This window comes from Natator depressus, chromosome 24 (genome assembly GCF_965152275.1).
Source record: "Natator depressus isolate rNatDep1 chromosome 24, rNatDep2.hap1, whole genome shotgun sequence".
NCBI classification, from domain to species: Eukaryota; Metazoa; Chordata; order Testudines; family Cheloniidae; genus Natator; species Natator depressus.
The window spans coordinates 2,957,275-2,966,553 of record NC_134257.1 but is presented as its reverse complement, the minus strand read 5'-3'; positions in this window follow the sequence as shown (position 1 = coordinate 2,966,553).

Sequence of the window (9,279 nt, the reverse complement as noted above, 5' to 3'; positions counted from 1 at the left end):
ATTGAGGAAGATATTGAACAGATCCGGACCCAGAACTGATCCCTGCAGGACCCCACTCCTTATGCCCTTCCGGCATGACTGTGAACCATTGATAACTACTCTCTGGGAACAGTTTTCCAACCAGCGATGCACCCATCTTATAGTAGCTCCATCTAGGTTGTATTTCCCTAGTTGGTTTCTGAGAAGGTCATGCAAGAAAGTATCAAAAGCCTTACTAAAGTCAAGATATACCACATCTACTGCTTCCCCCTATCCACAAGGCTTGTTACCGTGTCAAAGAAAGCTATCAAGTTGGTTTGACATGATTTGTTTTTGACAAATCCATGCTGACTGTTATTTATCACCTTATTATCTTCTGGGTGTTTGCGAATAGATTTCTTAATTTTTTATTCCATTATCTTTCTGATTATCTCCATTATCTTTCTGGTTCTTTCTCCTTGCAATCCTCACAGAAATTACGCAGCCGACTATCCTTGCTCCTCACAAGCCCCATCCCTGACAGCTCTCTCAACACCCTCAACTCAACCTGACTATGAAACCACCGTCCCCAAGCGCAGCTGAGTGATGACAGACTGTGCTGTGTCCCAGGGACATGAAACGTGTATGATTCAGAGAGGAACAAGGAAGACCTACAGCTGCCTCCAGATCCCAAGGAGGTGAAAGCAAATTTTCACTTGATTCGAACCTCGCCCTCTGCTCAAACTGATCCTTCCTCCTACTTTTGGTTGTGTTTCAGTCCCAAGTTTTTGTTTTTTTTTAAAGAAAAGAGTGTAAGAAAACCATATCACAAGAACTAGTCAAATTTTTCAACAGAAATATTTTATGGTGAAATAAGGGGTAATAATAAAAATGAAAATGTTGGTGGAAAACTAATTTTGGTCAAACATTTTCTGGGTTTCTGATGAAAAACCAGAAGTCAGACTGAGTATTTTTCAGCTTTCTGTTTGTCTGTTATTTCACTGAAAAATCACAAAACATGTTTGCATGAAATTTTGACATTTAAAAAAAAATCTTAAAAAAATCTTTTAAAAAAAGAGCTGCTGGTTGGGTTAGGTGCCTCTCTCTTTAGATAATTAGCACCTGTCAGAGCTAAGTTCTGCTATTTCCACGCGTAGCTCTGTTCAGAGAATGCGTGACTATGGGTTGCACAATACAGCCAAAAGTGCTGGACTGATCAGGCACGATAGCATGAAAACTAAGCGGTGACCAAATATTCAAACTGCGCCTTGCGAGAGCCCCAAAGAGCCTGAAAGCTCTTAAATGAATCAACAGAGAAAAAAGCATTTAGTGCAAAAGCTTTATTCTCAAGCCGTTTAGCTGCCTTGAGGGGTTTGGAATCAGTAAGGAGCAGCATAACTGTTCTAGCGGAATGGTTTGACTCCTGGGGGGAAAAAGCCCGTGCCTACCTTGTTCTAGTCTCCTGTGGTCATTGAAACTGTTCATTCAAATCAATAATATAGTTCTTCAATCACTTAAACGTCTCTGGGGCTATGCACACATGTCCAGGCAACTGGAACCCTCAGATTAAACTCTGAGAGTCAGATCCTCAGCTCATGTACATCCACATTGCTTTGCTGATTTCAAAATAGCTCTTCTAATTACACTAGTTGAGGATCTAGCCCGGAGACTGCAGGACCTCCTCTTTTAATGTCTCTATTTCTAAGTGCTTCACTGAAGAGGGAATTAATTTATGCTTGTGCTTCAGGTTAAGAACACGCTTCAATGATTTTCTAGACAGGGCCTTAATCCTCTAATTCAAGTTGCAGAGGTCTGTGTTACAGTGCTGAATCCCTGGGTCCAAACCCTGCAGAAGATTCTTAAGCACTGACATGGATACAGTTAATTCCAATCACCAATGCTGGCGAAATAATCCATAAATGCCATCCTTAAACAGGACAGTCGTGTTGTCATAAATAGATCTCTGCAGAACAAAGGGTCAAGATAATGACCACGACAAAGGCAGCTTTACCTAATTCACCCACAGGACTGAGCGACCAAGAAGCATTGAGAAGCCAAGTGGATTGAGGAGCACTGTGAAAAGAGACCTTTTATAGCGTTTCCTAGCCCAAGTTTCTGCGAAGCAGGCTCTGGATAGACAGTGAGAGGACATTGTATGTAGCAACCTGAACTTGCTCCACCTCCACCTCCTTAAATTTCTTTTTTGAATCATCTTCTTTGCTGGAAAATTCCCAACCTTCTCCCATTTCTGAGCCAAGCAGTTCCCTCCTTCCCCCCGCCCCACCCCTTTCTGAAAGACAAGGAAATGAAACTAGAGTTGGGAAACAGCATTCGCTGATACAAACAACTCAGTGCTTTGTTTTCATAATGTTTTGCTCCGGTCTTGTTTAAATAAATCCTGGAATTTATGGATTTGCTTCAATCTTTGCATTCCTTTCAAATGTTTGAGACAGAACTTCACCTGGTTACAGAGATGCATGACTGAAATGACAGCGAGACAGATTCAATGGATTTCAGTGGAACCGGGCCAAGTTCAAGGGTCCAGGCCAGCGAGACGGCCTTTGGAAACTGCCCCAGTAATCTTAGTTTTGAGGCCTCCAAACCCAGCCCAGTCCTCTCCACTCCATTGGCCAGGCTAGATTAAGGATTCACCACAGACTCCTGCTGCTGTGAAGTTTGGGTGCTTATGTTCTGACATTGGCTCTTCACAGAGTGGAACCCTCTCACCATGTCCTGCTGCAACGAGCACAATATTTCTGCCCCTGAAATAGATGAATAGATTCAGGGACTTTAAGGCCAAAAGGGACCATCATGATCATCTAGTCTGACCTTCTGCATAAGACAGGCCGGAGAATTTCACCCTGTTGTGCCTGTATTGAGCCCAACAACTTGTCTTTGACTGAAGCATCTGTCCCAGCAAGGCATCCTGGCTGGATCTGAAGACAACAGGAGATGGGGAATCCATCACTTCCCACAGCAGTTTGTTCCAATGGTTAATCTCTCTCTCTGCTAAACAATGGTGTCTATTTCTCATTTGAATTGGTCTGGTTATAACATCCAGCCATTGGTTCTTGTTCTGCCTTTCTCTGTTTGGCTAAAGAGCTTGTTAGTACCTGGTGCTTCTTCCCGCAGAGGTCCTTCGACACTATAAAATGTGTGACTTCAATTTCCTGCCATGTAGGGCTGGAAGGGATTGGTGAGAGCTGTGAAAAGCAGGGCTGAACTGTGTAATTCAAGAAAGATGGGGACCTTCCCTCACTGATAGCGGCAACAAGCCACAGTGCTTCAAACTGCCACTGACGATTCATTGCTGTCCAGGTTAACTTCTGGTGTGAGCGCCGTTGATTTCTGGATGCCTGTGAGACTGTTCGGGGTGAAGAATGAAGAAAACCCACCCAAGTCCATTTCTCAGTCTGAAGCACTTATTGCTCTATGTATTGTCACAACGCCTAGGAGCCCAGCCATGGGCTGCTATCCTGTGGTTGTAGGTGCTGTACAAATAGAGAGGAAAAAGACATCCCCTGCCAACAGCTTAGTACCACTGAGTCGTAGCAGAATTCAAAGATTTCAATGTGGTTTTGCCCAGGCAAAAGTGGGGAGAAGAAAAGCGTCCGGGAGACAGAACAGTCATTTGTCAGAAATTTGTTTAAATAGGTTGTTTAAAAGAAAAAAAATCCTTTCTTTGGGTTCATAATATATCGCCAAGTCTTTCCATTGACTTGCATGGTCTGTGGCGAAGGCCCATTCTGAAGGTGAGGTAATACGGAACTGTACCACTCTGCCAGTCACACATTACTCACCACTGTGACCTATCTGATGTATCCTTAGTGTGCAGGCAGAGTGTACATCACCGAGATGGGAATTTAGGTGCGTTCGTAACATTGATCCCAAATCATCTTCTAATTAAATCTTTTCCTCGAATGATGAATGAATACAAGATGTGATGACTCTTTGTGTTCTTCCCACCAATACAAAGAGGCAATAATTCGGAAGAAGAATAACAAGGTGGTGACAGTTTTTAGTGTATTTCAGTTGCGAATTGAGACTCGGTACCCTGAAACTGAACCTAGATGAGTCAGGAAGTTCATGTTCCTATCTATCTATCTATCTATCTATCTATCTATCTATCTATCTATCTATCTATCTATCTCCAAGACTATTACAGGGAAGTGAAAAGATCTGACACTATTTCGATGATTCTTCTATAAAGAGAGGTTCATTTCCTGCTGAAGGATTCAGCACTTTGGGATCCATCAGTGAACTTCTATTGTCCCGATTCAAAGATTAATAGGACTGGTTAAAATAAGAGGCCTGGTTTTCAGAGGTGTGGCGCTCTCACTGATTCCCGTGGGAGTTATGGGTGCTCCCTGCTCCTTTGGGAAGTTAGGATGTGACTGATACGGCTTGAGCAGAGGAGAGCTTGATTTAGTGGATATGGATTGGGGCTGGGCGACAGGGCAATGCTGGTTTTCCATTATCAGCAGCCCTTCCCCAACCCTATGGAAACCATGTCCAATGGTTCCCCATAGGGGTGCACAGGTGTAACTGAGGGCAGAATTTGGTTCTTAGGGTTGCATACACAAGGTGTGGGATGGAGGACGGTACAAACGTGGCTTCCTGTTCTCTTTTCCCCATAGCTGCTCAGAACTTTTCAATCAGAACATTTTTTTGACCAAAAATGCTTTTTTGATTGGGGAGGCAGAAATTGTTCCCCAAATCCTGTGTTTTCCTCGATAAATCAAAAACCTAGAAAACTACAAGAATTTCAAAAACCCAGACCACATTTTAGACTGGATGTTTTCGTTTTATTCAATTAAGACCCAAAACACTTCATACAAAATATTTGATGAAAAGGGAGAAAAAAAATGTTGATTGAATTGTTTTGGAGGGAAGAATTCTATTCACCTTTCCTATGGGGAAGGGGGACTCGTTACCCCGTAGAGCTATTTAGAGCAGTGTAAGGGACAGTCCTACCTTGAAGTGGCTGCTCCCAGCCCTTATGGATCACCTTGATTAAAACCCATTCCCCCTTCCCCTCTCTTGCTCCCTGTTTTCAAGGAAGAGGTGGCAGAGAGCACAGGATGTTGGAGGAATTCACCGGCGGACACTTATAGGTATAAGGGAGTCTGAGGCAATGGTGAATCCTGCCCATGGTATGTGTCTTTAGCACCATACGGATGCCATTTTAATGGAGCTGTGCTGATTTATGCCAGCTCAGGATCTGGCGCAGGGAGTGTACATCACAAGAGCAGGAACTTCTGAGGTTTATACTAACCTATGAAGTACTGTGAGGATTGGAGAAGATCTGATCAGACGTGCTCTCCAGGCTCAGCAAGGATTCAATGGGAGGGGCGCCCAGCAATTGCTATTGCACAAGGCACTACGGGGATTATCCTGCAGGCCGGTGTACGGAGTCTGAGCCCTGATCTTCTCTGGCCAAGTTATTAGAAGCAACAGGTCCCTGTGATCCTAGAACTCGACCTTCCTGTGTCTCCCAGTGATGCACCCTCGTAAAATGTGGGTTGCGTCTCTGTCTAGTGGCTAGATCACAGAACATGGAATTTTAATCTGGTATGCTAGCCTACTAGTGCTTCCAGCTGCTGGAGCTGCTCTTTAGCTTCAATGCTCAAGGTCTGTGAGGTGGGGTCAGCGTTGCTAGGACCAAAACCTACTGGTGACCTGTTGCGGAAATTGTTAGACCAGCCCACGCCCCCACTGCCAGATGTCCCAGCCAGCTTCCTGGTTTCGCACTCTGTGCCCTCCAAGATTCTGATCCCCTTTCCTCCCCCTTTCCTATCTCTCCCATCTTCATATGGTACTTTCTCCTGGCAACCCCCACAGAAATTACACAGCCTACTCTCCTTGCTCCTCACACGGGGTTGCCAACTTTCGAACCACCCAAAGCAGAATACCCCTACCCCGCCCCTTCCCTGAGCCCCCGCCCCGCCCCACCTCTTCTATGAGGCCCTGCTCACCGCTCGCTCCATCCTCCCTCCCTCCATCGCTCACTATCCCCTACCCTCACTCACTTTCACCGGGCTGCAGTTGGGGTTTGGGATTCCAGAGGGGGGTGAGAGCTCTGGCTGGGGGTGTGGGGTGGGTGCCAGGGATGAGGGGTTTGGGTGCAGAGGAGGCTCAGGGTTGGGCAAGGGGGTTGGGTGTGGCGGTCTGTGTGGTGTGGGGCTCTGGGAAGGATTTTGTGCGTGGGAGGGGATTCCAGGTTGGGGCAGGAGGTTGGGGTGCGGGGACCCTAGGCCCGCTGCGCTGCCGACCAGACATTTAAGGGCCTGGTTGGCAGTGCCAGCCAGAGCCGCCAGGGTCCCTTTGCGACCGGGCATTCCTGGCATTCCTCACAAGCCCCATGCCTGACACCTCTCTACACACACTCAACTCAACCTCTCCTTGAAACCACAGTCCCCAAGCAGAGCTGAGTGGTGACAGACTGTGCTGTGTGCCAGGGACATGAAATGTGTATGGTTCAGAGAGGAACAGGCAAGAGCAAGAGCTGCCTCCAGATTAAAAGAAGGTGGAAGGAAATTTGTAGCTGATCCAAACCTCCCGCTCTGCTCTTAGGCTCAAACTGATCCTTCTTCCTACTTCTGGTTGTGTTTCAGTCCCAAGAAATCCATAAGAATTCATTCATGAAAGCAAAGAATCCAGTTCTTTATTGAATTCTTTTTTCCAATTTGAATTATGTAGATCAGGTGTTACAACTCACACACAGCATTTCCTCAAATAACGTCATGTCTCTTGTTAAAATAATTAGAATTATCGAAATAATTATTAAAAATAGTGATGCAACCAAGCAATTGAAGAGTCCGTACATGGAGGAGGTTTGGATTGTGAAAATCCACAACCACATAGCTCTGAGGCGTCTCATTTCCGGACACCAAGCCACAGGAACCATATAAAAAGGCTCACACCTCAATGATCCTCAATCGCCTTGGCTTCTTCACTTGCTCCCATCGGTGAATTGGGTAAGTCTCCTTCTGACTATTGGGAGCTAACTTTATGGCTGGGATTTCATTTTTCGGTTTCTTCTTCCAAAATATATTACTGCTCACAAGAGGGCTTTCTTTAAGTGTCTTGACTTTAATTCACTCATCCCATTGAAGGGCTTCGGGATGGGATTTCAGTCCATCCTCCCCCATGTTTGTTGTTTCTGAAGTGGTTTGCCATGGCAATGCTCTCTCTGGAGAAGTGTTCCCAAGGGCACCAGCCTCTGATTCTGCTGAATGTTCTGGTGCATGATGCTAATAAGAAAATACAGTTGTTTGTCTTGATTTTGCAAACTCTGAAAACTCCTTTTTCTTTCAGTTTTGCCCACGTCCCAGGAAGATGTCTTACCAGCAGCAATGCAAACAGCCCTGCCTGCCCCCGCCATGCTGTGTGAAGCAGGTCAAGACTCAATGTGTGGATCCCTGTCCGTGCCCCCCTAAGTGCGTGGATCCGTGCCCCCCTAAGTGCGTGGATCTGTGCCCTCCTCAGTGTGTGGATCAATGGCCATGCCCTCCTAAGTGCGTGGATCCGTGCCCTCCTAAGTGCGTGGATCCGTGCCCTCCTAAGTGCGTGGATCCATGCCCTCCTAAGTGCGTGGATCCGTGCCCTCCTAAGTGCGTGTATCCATGCCCTCCTAAGTGCGTGGATCCGTGCCCTCCATGCCCACCTCTGCAGCACTGCTGCAAAGAAAAGAAGTTCTGTTAGGGCCCACGGAACCACCAACATCTACGGAATGAAAATGAATTGCAGCCCCTTGCGCAGTAGCTCTCTCCTGACTCCACTTGTCTGGCATTCCCCTGGCAGTGTGACCTTTTCTGGGAATGTTTCCCATCTCTGTCCTCACTGTGCAGATTCTTTCTGCTCACAGTATCAAGGCCTTCCTTTGGAATGTGTAATTGACCGACTTCGTTCCCCTGGGATATTGCGTATGGGCGGGAGAGAGACCCTGTGTCGCTTGTGCTGTAGAGTGATTGTTGTTGGGAAATTTCCCCGTCTTGTCATGTAGATGTGCAGTAATAAAAGCTACGATCCACGGCATTGTCTGCCTCCTGGTGCTTCATTCTCTTGAGCAGTCACAGGCTCTCAGACCGAGGTTTTCCTTCCTTTTATTTCCTTTTCAAAAGACCCTTCCCTTCGAGAGTAGAGGAACGCAATGTGTTTAGCTTGCGTGGATGTTCTGATGATACGCATAAAGAGGAAAGTGGTGGTAACATGTGAGGTTGAGAGCTGTGGTGACATGCTCAGTGAGTGAGGAAAGGAAGTGGCCCAGTCTCCTCCTCCGCTTTCGCCAGAGGCTGGACCTGGTTCCTCACTCCCCAGAATCCCAGCCTGCCCACCCTCAGACTGCCTCCTCTCTCTCTTCCTCCACTTCTGGGTGAATTAAAGATGATGTCATATGATGAAACCTCCAAGAATACGCCCAACCCAAACTGTCAACCCTCCTGGGCCTGCTCTGGAAGGAGAGATGGCGGTTCAGGGAGGACCTACTGGAGGGGAACCCCCATACATGCGCCTCTTGGAATGCAACAGGCGTGCTCTGCCTCTGCAGGAATGAACTGAAACCACCGAAGAGAAGTCTGTATTCCCTGCTCTGTGCACCCACCCTCTGCTGCCTCCTATCTCAGTGCTGCAGTGCAAAAATTCCCCCGCTGGCAGCCCGGCGTGCTGGAGGCTCTAGTCCGGGAGACCCCTGAATGGAGACCCCTGCAGTATATCTGCCACACAATGCAATTCCAACATCATTGGTAGCAATTTGGTTGCAGTAGCCCCCAATGACCTGTTGCCTTTGCTCCTGCAGGTAGAAATGGCAGGGGGAAAATGATGTCTTTCAGCATCATTTGTGGCTTCCCATAGCTTTAGTTTGGTTTTTAAAGGATTGTAAATCTTAGATGAAAGTGCAGTAAAATCTCACCCACCCCACCATCTTCCTTAGCTAGCTATAAATAAGAAATTTAAGAACACTTACCATGTATTTTATTTAAAAGTTTCTGAATGCAGGTGCCGCTAAGATCAAGCTATGCGATTTGATCAAAGACCTAGGCCAAAATTTGGTGCCCTGTTTTGACATGACAAAGGGCTGAGACAACAGGAGAAATATGAAATCTGAAGCCAAGGGTTATCCCATATGCAGATCAAGCATGACCATTATCACTCGCAGGTCTCCGTGTTTCGTTCCATCCTCCCCCATCCGTGGAAAAACTCTAGTTTCAAAATATTGAAAATTAGGAATAATGCTTGTTGCTTAAAATCACCTTTTCTATTATTTTGCATGTCATAGTATGCTCTTAGTGAAGAAAGAACCAAAGTAAATAGCAAACGCCC